Source organism: Tenrec ecaudatus, chromosome 12 (genome assembly GCF_050624435.1).
Source record: "Tenrec ecaudatus isolate mTenEca1 chromosome 12, mTenEca1.hap1, whole genome shotgun sequence".
NCBI lineage: Eukaryota > Metazoa > Chordata > Mammalia > Afrosoricida > Tenrecidae > Tenrec > Tenrec ecaudatus.
The window spans coordinates 45,219,621-45,234,223 of record NC_134541.1 but is presented as its reverse complement, the minus strand read 5'-3'; the positions used below and the strand labels follow the sequence as shown (position 1 = coordinate 45,234,223).

Here is a 14,603-nt window from a genome sequence, read left to right as displayed (position 1 = left end):
GACACGGAGAAGGAGACTGGTCAGACTTGTAGCAACCACGCTAGTGAACGTTCTCTAGGTGTTTTCAAGGGCTTTCCTCTTGTCGGTACAAATCAAAGCCACGATGAGCTACTACCTCATTTTCACAGTGCTGGGAGGGAAAAACAAATGTTGGCGGGATGTTGAAGGAATTCTCTGGTAGGAATATAAGATGATGCAGCCACTGTAGAAACAGTTTGGAAGAAACTTAAACAAGTTAAACATAAAATTACCATATGATCTAGGAATTCCAGTCCTACATATATACTCAGGAAAAGTTAATAAAAAAATGTGAACAGAAACCTATACACCAGCTTTCATACAGTACTGATCACAGTAGCTAAGAGAGCGAAACAACGTAAATGTCTATCAACAGATGAATGTATGGGCACAATGTAGCACATGCTTTATGGGGAATATTAGCCATAAAGAGAAATGAAGTCTTGATACATAGCTGAACCTTGAACACATGCCGACAGATGTAAGTCTGTGACCAAAGGATAGATGCTATATGAATCCATTCATGGGAAATAACGAGAATAAGTAAATGTACTGAAAGCAAAATTAATTTGTGGGTACAGAGGTGGGCGACAAAAAGAAACGCTCATTTTTTGTGAAGCAGTGAATTTCTGTTTATGGTGATGGAAAATTTGGGAACTATCATAGATAACTATTGTACAATGTAATTACTATAGCTGATAGCACCTGACTTCACAACACACACATGTGCGCGCTCGCCTCTCCTATATTAGAAGAGGCTTACATTTTACATTAGGTGTAGCTCTTAGGCTTAGACTTTGTGCTAGACAAAATTTAACGCTGGGAAATATAATGAACTCCTACTATCTATTTAGACAAGTTTGCATAGAGGTCAATGTTGTTAGTGGTCCCACTTTATAAGCTTAGAGATATAACAGTAAGGCAAGGACAGGTACAGCTCTGTGGACTGCAACACTATTTAAAATAGAAAAATAAGTGAAATCAAACTCAGTGCCTATTAATAGATGAAGTATAGACAAAATGTGATACGACCGAAAACAACGTAACTGCAAAGTATACTGATGAGGGCGTGAAACATATTATAATGCAGATAAACCTAGAGAACATTATGCAGAGTGAAGAAAGTAGATCACAAAGGCAAACTATCGTACGATCTCAGTTTTCTATAAAGGGAAGAATTTATACACAAAGAGATTGATGTTCTTTAGCAGTTAGCATGGCATGGAAAGAGAGGGAATAACTCTCTAGAAATAGGTACCTGTTGTGCTATTTATTTATTGGTAATAGAAGTACTGTGACTAATATAAGTGACGTGTGTGCACAGTGTAGCCAAGGTGGATGCTGTCAGCAGGAAGTACACAGGAAAAAAGGATATCACGTATTTAACGTAATATCAACAAACCCCGAATGATGCATGTTGTTACATAGGTGTGTATATTCTCTTAGATATAATGCCAATGACATATGTAGGCATCGAAAGCAACACTTCATATGGATGTTGTTAGGGGCTGTCAGGTGGGTTTTGACTCACGGTGAGTGACCCTGTGAACAAACCACGACCCCATCCTGCTCCACTCCCACTACGGTTCTGATGCGTGAGCCCCTGGCAAGAGCCACTGGGTCGCCCGTCTTCTTACGGGTCTTCCTCTTCTCACCACCCCTCTATTTTACCGATCGCGATGGCCAGCGTTTGCATACTTTATAGCACATATTTATTTCATGATTGGATCCAGTTTATTTTTGTGGATTCAGTTTATTAATATGGACAGTAGGAAACCAGAAACAGAATGTTGTTTTGGATGTAGGAATTATTAGAGTAAAGAAAAAAAACATCTATAATGAGCTCTGTAAGTTTAAAGACAGGTGGTTATATTCTGAAGGTTCACAAGAGTGTGTTTTAGTGTGTCTCCCTAGTGGTGCAGCGGTTAAAATGCTCAGTTACTAACCAAAAGTTCAGCAGTTTGAACTCACCAGCTGCTCCAAGAGAGAACGATATGGGAATCTGCTTTCTGTAGATAGTGTAGCTTGGGAACTACTTGCGACAGTTTTATTTGTCCTACGGAGTCTTTACCAAGTCAGAAGCTGCTTGATGGCAACAGATTATATCATTCACCACTAGATGGCAGCCGAGGATACAGAAAACAGACACTTTATGATTTCAAAAAATATTAGGGATAATAAGTCTACCCGTTTTCTGATTGTCACTTTTGTTTTAGTCTGGAAAATATATATTCCACACACTCAAACTCTGCCATAGAGCCGATTCCACGTCACGGCGACTCTACAGAACAGAGTAGAACTGCCCCTGTTAGATCTCCGAAACTTTAAATCTCTACAGGAGTAGGTGTCTGCTTTCTCCTTCGGAGTGGCTGCTAGATTCAAACTGCTGACGTTGCAGTGAGACGTTCAACATGCCACCTTCCACACCTCCAGGCCTCCTTCTGGGAGAATGGTATAAAGAGAGGAATATAAGTATTCCTGTTTGAAGAATGTTTTCTTTCAGGGTCTTGGAACCTCTAAGTTTTTGTATAAATAAGGAGATGAGAGTAGCTCCAATCCCATGACAATAAAAATAAATCCAAGGGATCTAAAAATATTCATTTTAAAGGAATATTTTGAGAACTTGAAAAATCTGTAAAACCAGAGGCAATATCACACACTGGCTATGTACCAAATTTCTTTCGATAACAAACAGGACATAAAAATAAGGGTCTTTACACAATCGTGGTTTTTAAAAAGTTAAAACATGAGGGACTCCCAGTCCCTTTCATGTCAAAGAAAGAACTCATTTAGTTTGCCCGGAAATGCCCATGGGAGCAGCTTTTTGGTGGAACTTCCAGACACCCCTAGACTCCCATACTAGGATCCTGGGCTCAGGAAAATATCCATCAACTGGGTTTGCGATGGCTGGGTCTGGCTGGGAACACTGAAGGCCTCTTGAAAGCACAGGGGTGAGACAAAGAAAGGGCATGGTGACATCACTCTCTGTGGATCCTGGGCCAAGGGTATAATCTTGTCATTTCCTCTCTGGTTCTGAAAGCACTTTCTCTACAACACCATAGTATGCGGATTACATACAGCTCTATGGGATTTATGGGACTGCAGTTTATTTTGTGTTGGCTTTGAGGGATTCTACCGCTCACCAACTTACACACCAACATCAGTAAGGATTAAAAAAAATAATGCTTAATAAGGCACTTACACTAGCATTATGTTAATCCTCATGACACTCCTGAGAAGAATTAGGTTTATGTACACCGCCCCCCCCCCCCCGTCAGATGAGTGAACTAATGCCAGGCATTAACAAAACAAGAAAAGACGAAACAAAAACAAGAAGTACCAGTTTGTTGTTGGTTTATAAGACATTTTGTGATATGGAAATTAAAGTGAAAGAATTAATTTGATGCTATCAAGCCAGGCAGAGTGGTACTGCTGAATGTTGTCATAAAGTGATAATTATATACCGTGGATTTATAATTACTGTGGACTTGAACGTCAACAATGCCTTAGACATTACTCACCATGCAAGATCTGACTCACAAAGGCAGTTTCTTTGGGTTTGTGAAACGTCTCAGAGAAGAGTGTGGGCAATGTGGGGAATGAATGTCAACATGTCAAATGTGGAGACCGCAGTCAGGTTTCTGGTGCAGAGTAGTCCTGGTCTTTGGGAGGCATAGCTAACTGGATTATCAAATAACTTAATACACGGAGTAATTGTTTGCCAACAACTACAACCAGACTATCATGCCTGATATTCTTTAAGTGCTCCATCTTGTCCTGTCTTTTAATTAAAAGCACTGGTACTAATCAATGGGCCTTTTGAATCTGGGGTAGCTCCACATTTGGTCATCTGAGAGGAGGAGTCAAGGAAACCGACATCTTCTGAGAAGGGCAGAGTGTGTGTAGATCAAAGTTTGTCTTCCTAAAGATAAGGAGCAGGCATCTGGCTTCATGCTTATCCTACTCTGTGTCGTTGCAGTCTGCAAAGCTTCCTCCTTTCTCTATCCTTAAATAGCCCGATTCCTCTGTGCCCACTTCTTGTTCAAGCTGTGGAAACCAGTGTTTAGGAGTGAGAAGTCATCTCAACTTTCCCGATGCTTCCTGGTAGCTGGCTCATTGCAGCGCCGGGGGCTATTCAGTAAGGCTCGAACTCCCACCCGATGATCTAGGTAAGGACGCAGGGGAAGACAGTGATACGAGATGGGCTTTGGGAAGAGGAATTGAGTGCTTTCAGGCTAAAGTTTGCTGGAGTGAGGTGTCTCCAGGCACTTCATTTGGGGACCTGGGTTCCCTGACCTCATGGCACTGGAGCCGAACGCCAGCCATCCGGCTGAGGCTTCCAGTGGAGAGGCCTGCCCTGTAGGTGCTCGTTCGAAGCCTTGAGAGAAGAGAACCCTGTAACATGGTCTGATGAACAACTGCATTCTGGGCCATTCTCACTTGCGCTGCAACCTTTTTACTTCCTTAATCAACGCTTTCATCACGAATATTGCCTGTGCCTTCTGTAGTCATTGCCATGAACTATAGAATCTACACCATAAAGGTAGAGGACATTGTTTGAGATAGAACCCAACACTCGTCTTTGTCCTTCTTTGCGTTACACCTATGGAGTCTCTGAGAGCATTCCTTGTGCCTTGAAAACATGGTGAGGAGCCCGGGTGACATAGTTGACAATGAGTGGGGCTGCTCATCACAAGGTCAGCAGTTTGAATCCACCAGGTGCCCTGCAGGAGAAAGATGAGGCATTCTACTCCTGTAAAGATTTAGCGTCTCAGAAACCCCTGATGGGCAGTTCTCTTATGTCCGAAAGGGTAGCTGTACGTCAATATCTACTTGATGGCCGTGAGTCTGGTTTGGGAACTTTTGCACTTTCCCATTTTACACAGCAGTCTCTGGGTGAACTTTTTGGCTCAGGAATTTTGGAAGGCTCTGTAAATAGGTGGCAGGGGTCACAGGCCCTGCACTCCGGTTCGGGGTGTGACTTCGTGTGTAGGGTTTTGCGCATCAGAGAAAGGTCTGTAGAACTAGACAAAGTCCAGATGGCCCTGGAATGCCAGAGCAGCAAGTTGATCCTGGTGGAAAAGCACCAAGGCAGCCGAGCAGACGATCTGGGCCCGGCGTGCTTCAAGGAAGGGGCAGAGTGGCAGGGCCTGCTGACAGGTTGGGTGGGGAGGTGCGGTGTCATCATGTCAGTAACTTCTGATCTTGAGGAAGTGAGGGAAGGCCAGTCTGAGTTGGAGCACAGAGGTGGGGAGTCCCTTGCACTCCAGTTTCCGGGTGTGACACCGTGTGTAGGTCTCACATCATTAGGCAACGGTCTGTAGAACTAGATAAAGTGCCACATGGTGCCAGCGTGGGGAGGAGAGGGAATGCGAGTCAAGAACAAGGTAGGGACCTTGGGCTCAGTGCTGGGATCTTGTGTCTCTAGTCAGGGTGGCATTAAGGGACAGCTGAAATCAGTGTTGACTGCTTTGTCCTAAGACTTCCCTGTCCCTGGGGGAGTCCCATGGGAGACAGAAAAACCCAAGTATTGAATGTATGACTTTAACGTCTAGGAGAGGAAGGGCACAGGAAAGGTGAAAGAAGGAGGTAAAAGCTCATCAAGATTAAAATCTGGATCCCTGGAGCCAGACTCTGTGATTTAAATTCATGCTCTGGCTCTTACTAGCTATGCTTCGCTGAGCAAGTTACTTCACCACTCTGCGCCTCTATTTTTCTGTCATCAGAAAGAAAACCCAACCCAAAAAACCCAATCCCAACCCAAGACTATTGCCACCCTCTCAGGTCCAACTCAGGGACCAAGTTTCTGACTGTAATCTTTATAGAAACAGATTGCTGGGGCTTTTTCCCAGGGCATTGCTAGGTGGGCTCAAACCATCAACCTTTAGGCTATCGGGTGATCAAAAACAATTAAAAGAGGATAAAGAAGTTATTGAAACTAAAATGAGTTACCAAAATAGCCAAACCCATGGCCACTGGATCAATTCCAACTCATAGCAGCCCTCCGTGCAGGGCTTGTGAGGCTGTAGATCTTTCTTTACAGGAGCAGGGAGCCTCAGTGTCTCTTTAAAGCAGGTACCCAGTGTCATTCACTTCATTCAAGGACCTGAATCATTGCACCTACTAAATCAAATAATCCAGTTCAGGAGCATAAGACCTCTTGCTGCCTTCAGACAAATAGTGGACCCTTTATTTTTCTTCCTCTTGGCCTTTCATTGACTGTAAGCATAACCTTGAATCTTCCATTTTTACAAGAAATTCTCCAAGTTCTGGACTTGTCCAGACCTCTCACCTTGTGGCTTCTCTCCTTGCTGAAGAGACAATGTCTTTTCTCTAAAACTAAGTTAACAAGGACTTTGTGACTCACTTGAGGAGCGAGTTGCCTAAAAACTTCCTTTTGGTAGTGTGGTCAGCTGGCCATCATCTCCTTACTGGTGAACAGAAAAGCAGAATCTCAAGGTCTTCCCAAGTCGACCCGTGTCAGTCTGGATTTTAACCAGGCACCCAGGTAAATTTTGTACACATGACATTTTGAGAAATAGATGAGTTTAATTTTTTTAAAACTGTCATAAACCATAGAAGATTTGCTTAAATAAAATATAGCAAAATATGAAGCTACTGTTTCTTCACTTAGCTTCCATCTAGGTCTATCTTTCTCTGAAGGTGGCATTTCCCTTAAGAGGCCTTCCCTAAACAATGCTGTGCTCTTCAAATTATGCCACCTTCAATCGGCAGGTTTGACGTCCTCACGGGATTCAAACTGTTTTATGAACAAAGAAATCTGAAGGGTCAGGATCAGAGCTGTTGGGTGGCTGGAGTAAGGTTGCTCAATGAAATTTTCACAGCAGAGCCCTTGTCTTGAAGAATGAGAAGGTTCACTGTCAAGGTAGAAACACTTGACTACAACCACTTACCTGGTCTTTTTCTTCCCAATGCAGCTTTCAGTAGCCTTAAGACTTTTCCCTAAGAAATTCCCATGATTTTCCTGCATCCTTCAAGAAAATCAATCACGATTACCCCTTTTGAATTAAAAACAAACAAAAGAACAAAATCCCTGCCTCTCTATTAGATTCTGAGACGACCTTTCAGCCTTGAATTTAACTAGCCTCAGATGCCACTATTTCAATTGGACCTTCTTTTGAAGGCACCATAGTGAGACTCGGAGAAGTGTTATAACTGAGAGCCTTTGCCTTCCGCCATCAGCTGACCACAAGCATGTCTACACACACTTTGGAAATAAACCCATGAATATATGAACTGAAGCCCCAGCAGCTCTACTTTTTAACCGACCCTTCTATATAAAGTATATTAGAGTCTGTTACAAAAGGGGCAGATTCTGGGAAAATAGAACTGAATACTGGTTTCCCCAAATCTCTGAAAGAGGCTGGCTTTTCTACAGAGTGCAAACTTATGCAGGAAATAGATAAAGTGTGACTGGATATCACTGGGGTGGCTGAGGATCCTAATACCCTCTCATAGAAGATGTGTTTATAAAAGGCATCCAAGTGCCTCCTGGGGGTTCTCGCCTGTCACCTCAAAATCGTGATGAACACACGGGTTAGTCCCTTGTCGAGCTGACTCTATAGCTGAGCCTGTGAAAATGACCTCCAGGGTCTCTTTCGTGGCACCCAACCGGTCACAAGACAAGCTCGTCTCACCGAAGCTGTCCGTAGTGGAAATGCAAAAAACAAAAAAGAAAACACTCTTAATATTGTACTAGAGAGACTTCAGAGACCAAAGTTCAGTATTTTACAATAAAACACAGACTGCCAACATGATAAGGTTTTATTGGGCTTCACACTGGATTGACTTTTATGTCCTGCCGATATCTCCTCCAACTAGCCTTTATTGCACACACAGCCATTTTCTGTCCCATAGCTTTCATTTTGTCTTGTTTTTATAGCTGTGTGGACATAGTCAACATGAGCAGGAAACAGTCGACCAGGAATAGACATATGTAAATTGGTGGGTAAAGGTCCCAGCCACTTCATCTGCAGGCATGCCTACACTGGACTGACTCTTATGTTTACGGAAAGGTGCAGAAAGCCACGCAGCATTTTGGCTCTTCCAAGGGCCCTGTCATTAAGTAGACTTTCCCAGCGCTTAAGCATGGTAGAAAATGCTGCGCATGCCCTGCCTATATGTCCTTCACCTTGCTAGTTACTGCATATATTGGCCCTACTCTGTCCAATAATTTTTATTTTCACTCCTTTTTGTAGCTATAGGAACATATTCAGGAAAGTCAACCAGGAATATAAATTGTCAATTGATAGATAAATGTCCCAGCCACCTCACCTGGAGACATGTCTATACCCTGGCTTTCAGAGCTTCCAGCGGGATGGAGCTTCAATTGCCTACTGTGGTTACGTGCTTGATAGCACAGCTTCTCGGGATGGCTTCCTCTTTCCCATTCCCAGAGGATGACTTATGAGTGCTTTCTGGGATCACCTAAGGGAATGTGTACTTAAATCCATACCTGAGGGATTCCCCTGGGACAAAACCAATCAAACCCAAAGAAACAGAAGACCTTAAACTTTGACTTCCGCCATTTCCTCCCTTTGTGATCTTTAGACAAGTCACTTAGCTTATTTGAGAATGGGTTTTCTCGGTAACAAGAGGGATGATTATAAGAATGATGTATCCCAGCTGTTAAAATCATAGGAACTAATTATGTAAAGTGCTTAATATGGTGCCTGGAACTAATAATGCTGAATAATTATAGTGATAACTACATGTATTGTCCACACTTGCTATCCTGAAAGAGGTAATTTATGATGACAAAGGATTCTGGTGCCTTGTTTTGAATTTAACTTTGGAAAAAACAAAACGGTATTCTTCTGAGTCTCACTTTTCCTTAAAGGAAAGTTGTCCTTTGTGTGTTCTGATTTTGTTCCCTTTCAGAACTTGCTTTCTTTTTATGATTTCGGAAGAAAAACATAAAAACAAAATAAGGCATGTTGCTTTTATTCCAACCCATGGCAATACCATGTGTCTCAGAATAGACCTCAGTCCCATAGGAGTTTCAATGTCTCTGATCATTTGCAAGCAGATTGCTAGATCTTTCTTCTGAGATGCCTCTGGGTGGATTTGAAATGCCAACCTTTGGATTATTAGCCAAGCATTTAGCCATTTGTGCCACCCAGAAACTTGCTACTGGAAACAGAGAGGGTGAAATAATGACTAGCTTGAAGTTAGCAGCAAGTCTCTTCATACAGGGCTCAACTCATTGTGATAGTTGGAGCAGGTTTAACCACATTTTAGTAATATTTTTCCTACGTAAAATTCAAGGGTACAGAAAACTTATGAATTAGCAGGTGCTTTACATAAGAAAGGGTATCCACTGGTGCTGGATAACATAAGAATACAACTTTCTGTTTGCCAAAGTCAGGGAGGACCCTTAAGGGATAAGCAGAGGACACTACATGGTGGGAAAAAAGCGAAGGAGCAGAACACATTGAAATTCTATGATTCAATGCTAAGGCATTCCCATCCAGGTGGCAATCCTCAAGAACCTACCTTACAAGTTATTTGCTGCTTCCTGGGCTGGCCACTTACCTCCTATATACAAAGGAAGCAACTTTACATCAGGGACAAAATCTGCAAACAACCCACACATTGTCATTCTAGTGTGAGCAGATGCCTGTTGCTATTAAGTGCCTTCAATTGCCTCTGACTCACTGAGACTCTGTATACGAGAGACCGCAACACTGGCTGTCCGGCACCATCCTCACAATTGCTCAGAGGGTTGAGCCTCTTGTTGAAACCGCTGTGCTCATCCATCTGGTTGAGGGAGGGTCTTTCTCTGTTTTTGTTTTCCCTGCACTTTACCAAGCAGGATGCTTTTCCCCAGGGACTGGTCTCTCCTAATCACATGTCAAAAGTGCAGATGAAGTGTCATCAGACTTGTCTCTAAGGAGCATCCTGGTTGTACTTACCCAATACAAATATAACTGCTCCTTATTAAGGGCAAAAAACATTGCTTCATACGGAAACATTTCATATTTTCCCAGGAACAGCAGAGCATGAAGGGGATAGCTAGCAATGAATGCCAGACATTTTACCATTTTATTCATTTCCATTTTTCATACTACTCCTTTCCCTCAGTTTTAAAGAAGGCAGTCTAGGAACATGGGAATAATCCTTCTCTAGAAGGTGTTGCATTCTTGTTTTCCACGATGTACATACAGTAGGAGACTATGTTCACACAGCTTCACAATTAGACTGAGGATACTGGTGAGTCGGAATGCGGGCTTTGGCTACCAGAGAGGAAGTCCTGCCAGAAGTGTCTCACTCCAAGACATAGTTTTCATTCGTCTGGAAGTTCATGGTATATCCTATATTTTCCACCCACGTGCTAATTCAAATACATCCGTTCTTCTTCAATATTGCTTTTACATTGCCTGACTTTCTCATGCCCATGAGATGACTGAAAAGACAATGGTTTTGCCCACCTTAGTCATCAAAGTTGTATATATATTTAAAGTAGCTTCTTGCAGCAGATTTTCCAAATGTAATGTCATTGAATTTCTTGACTAGTGATTCCACGGGCATTGATGGTTCATTGAAGAATGAAATCCTTGATAACTTCAATTTCCTTTCTCATTGATACAATAGATACAATGTAATATTACCCAATCTTTTGCCCATATTCTAGCATTGTGAACTGATCCAATAATATCCTTTAGGGCAGCTCCCCCTTCTCTTGCTAACGCCAGTCTAGAATCAAGTTTTATATTTAGTTATAAAGGCTCTTTAACATTCTATAGTCTAAATTATTTCCTTAACCTTTGTCTTTTATGGAAATTAAATGTTTAGGAAGCACAATCCCCTTCTTCTCTCCCTCTCATTTTAATATAACCTTCCTAGTTTGGGGTCATCCAATGTTTCTCCATGATTAGAATAAAATCATTCATCTGTCCTGAATATCGTGTTAATGATGCTGTGTCTTTCCTGGGGTATCACATGTAAAGGCATACAATGCCCAAATGCTCCTCATCGTTGCTATTAGTTTTGATCATGTGTTACTCAATTTCTTCTATTTTTTTCCCCTCTGGGTGTAATCTCATTTGAATTATTATTGTGTTGGAGGCAGAAGGAGAAGATACCAGTCACTGTCTGATAGGGTCTGGACTGAACCAGAAGCAGGTTCAACTGCTCTGTTTCCCTGGTGCAATCTCTATGCAGTTGGAATTATTGGGATGGTCCAAAGGCTGGACCTCACCCATCCCCTTGGATATTTAAATTAAAGCTCTTTCTGTAGTTTTCTTCATGGAAATGTCCTCATTGCAGTTTCTGTTCAATTATTTTATTTGAGATTGCACATGAACATGGAGATATTCTGCACTAATGTGTTCGTACTGTTGGCAGCCACTCCATCTGTCCAGGGATACGAGTAACATGTTCACAACTGTAGAACTGGAAGGAGGACAATGACATGCCTCGATCTCGCATTTTAGCCTTGTCAGTAGAGAAACGCTCCTTCACTCCATGTTCCCCCACCTCATGTGCCTCCAAAAGAGCGGCATGTCTTAGACATTGCTGGATCAGAACCCGCCATCATTTGGGCCACGGTGTCCTACTATGCCAGGGGACTATGTATTAAGGAGCACTAGGCAAACCCTACTTCTCTTCCTGATCTCTTGCAGTGATCTCTCAAGATTCTCAACTCCATGTAGACTAGCAAGAGTTTATCCAGGCAGTCTCAGCCACCCTCCTGTTTTTCCCAGTTTTGCCTTGCTTTATCGTGATTGGGTAGATATAGCTGTTGGGTCAAAAGACTCTAGGCCATTTATATAGAACCACGCCTTGGAGTGGATTCATTGCATAACTACCAAATTACATCATTACATACCTACCATACTACTGAGTATCATGACCCAGACAAGTTAACACCTATTTTGGCGGGTGGTACACAATTCAACCCATGGTAAGTAGCATTTTCTGTTAGTATCAGTCCTCAAAGCAGTGTTTGCTTACCAGGTCTTTATTCTGGACCACCCGCCAAAATAGGTGTTAACTTGTCCGGGTCATGATACTCAGTAGTATGGGAGATTTGTAATGATGCAATTTGGGAACTATGCAATAACTAAACTCCACTCCAATCCATGATGTGATGTGATGAACCAATCAGGTGCATGAGAATTAAGGGCGGATGCAACACCCTTGATCCCATCCCAACCTTGATCCAAGGAAAGAGGTTTTCATGTAAAACCTGTAACACCTTTGATCTCATAAGAGTTCAAAGAAGAGTTGGGACCAAATCACATCATTTGGACCCACATTATCTGTGTGGGGGACTTCCTAGATCCAAGGAGAAATTGATGCCAAGACATATGTAGCTCTTCCAGCAACTCTAGTCCACAGATGCAGAAAGCTAACAAGAACTTTCCTCCAAAGCTGCCAGCAGGAAGATCTTCCCACAGAACGGGCACTTTGAATTTGCACTATAGCGTCCCAAGCTGTGGACAAACGAATTCCTGTTTGTTAAAGCCGTCCACTGTGGTATTTCTGTTACACCAACACTGTATAAAACTCCAGCCTAAGTTTAACGTGTGTTTCCATCTTCTCCGGCTATATGGAAGAGTTGTTAAATGCTTTGTTGAAGCTCATCCAGGATCATGATATGAAATGGAATGTGAATGTGCCTTTTGGTGTTTCCTGAAGAACATATGTCGTACTTTGTACATATATTATAGTTTGTTTGCATTTCTTAGTTTATATATGCCTTAGTTCTCTGTCCACAGCATCAGTTTCTGAAGTGTTCCTTAGTAGTTAAGTCCCACACCCAACCACACTAGATTTATTGCTATTCTCCATCTATTCCATATTATTTCTACTGCTAGAAATAGTCTTTCTTTCACTCACATTTAGAAATCTCTCAATCATACAAAGTTCACTGAAAATTCCATCTGTTTTCTACCATTTCTAAAGTAAAAATGACGTGGGCATTCTTTTGGGCCACTGTTATATTTTCTTCTGTCCCGTAGTGACACTGATGATGACCATAAAATACAATAATAATGATGTAGCAGCGACAAATTATTCAGAAATCTCTATTTCTAGGCACTGTCCTAAGTGCTTTGTATGACCTTTCCCACATATTATGTATCATGTATTGTGATTATTCTCATTTTCAGAATAAGTAAACTGAAGTCTAGAAATGTTAAGTAATTTATTTAGGACTATGTATTAATAAAAGATCCCTTGTGGTATTATTGGGTAAGTATGAGATTGCTAAGCACAGGTTGATGGTTCAAAACCAACACGTACTCCATAGGAGAATGAGGGGCTATCTATTCCAATAAAGAATTACAGCTCCCCTCTCATTACATATAAATATATTTACAGATGTCCGTGCATCTATTTAGACCTCTATAAATTTCCATTGCCTCTTGGTCCTTTCCTCTATTTCCTTTTACTTTCCTCTTGTCCCACCATCATGTTCTGCCTTCACTCAGGTTTAGTAATTCCTTGCTGCTACATTGCCCTTGATTAAGCCCCACTAAGCATCCTATTCCCTTCTCTACATTGATTTTAGTACATTTGTTGTTCCCTTGTCCCTGGGTTGGTTCCCCCAACCCCCTTCCTTCCTACAACCTCCCCTTCTCCCATATCCCCCCAGAACCATTGGCCCTGTTCTTTTCATCTCCACATTGTTTATCCCGTCTATCTTACCTAGATAGACATGGAGAGACATTAGTAAGCTCAATAACCAGGCAAAGCCAAACAAGGAAGACAAAACCAACAAAACAGTAACAACAACAACAACAAAAAAAACCAAAATAACAACAACAAAAAGAAAGCCACTGACAAAAATGGAAAACTCTATAAATAGTTCAAGGATTGTTTATTGGCCTTTAAGAGTATTTTCCAGTCAAGTCCCATGGGGTGCCCCACTTTCTCCAAAGTATATTCTTGGTATTCCCTGGGGATTTCATCACTTTGCTCTGCTTGCTGATCTGATGCATGCCCTTGGTGCTTTGCCCCAGTGTGATGGGGTCAGATTGGGCACAATTCCCTCACTCTGTCCTCCGTAGCACTATGGTACAGTGAGGGACGTTGTGTCTCATGGTGGAGCTGGGCTTGTGGTCCTCTCTGTGCAATGTCTACTCTGAGCAGGTATGTCGATCTTGGGTCTTCGTGGGCCAGGATGTGTTCCCCTCCCTCTCCAACCCTCTTTGTTTCTCTTGTGTGCTCTAATCAGATGTGCCCCTCTCTCCAAGCTGTAGCTTCAGTGCTGTCCTCTGAAGTGCATTCTTCTTGGGGTGGGTGGGGGCCAGGTCCACATTGTTGGGATTAGGGTCTGCCCCTCAGACCTCTCTATTGGTTCCTGTATGTTATAAATTAAGGTTGCAGATGGACATTGGGCCTCCACTCAAATACTCTCTCAAAACAAAAACACTTTGTTTTAATAATCCAGCACTCTGTGATGCTCACCTTCCCAATGCAATTGCTGAAGACAAAATTGGAACACAAGCAAATGTGGTGAAGAAAGCTGATAGTGCCTGGCTATCAAAAAATATAGCATTTGGGGTCTTAAAGGATGATAAACAAGTGGCCATCTAGCTGAGAAGCAACCAAGCCCA

The 14,603-nt window shown here is 42.2% G+C and overlaps 1 protein-coding gene across 1 annotated transcript in view; it reads right to left on the bottom strand.

Annotated features, from left to right (window-relative positions):
- Positions 1 to 14,603, bottom strand: part of SPTLC3 (serine palmitoyltransferase long chain base subunit 3) — a 159,714-nt gene that overhangs the window by 70,059 nt on the left and 75,052 nt on the right. The window lies entirely within an intron of this gene.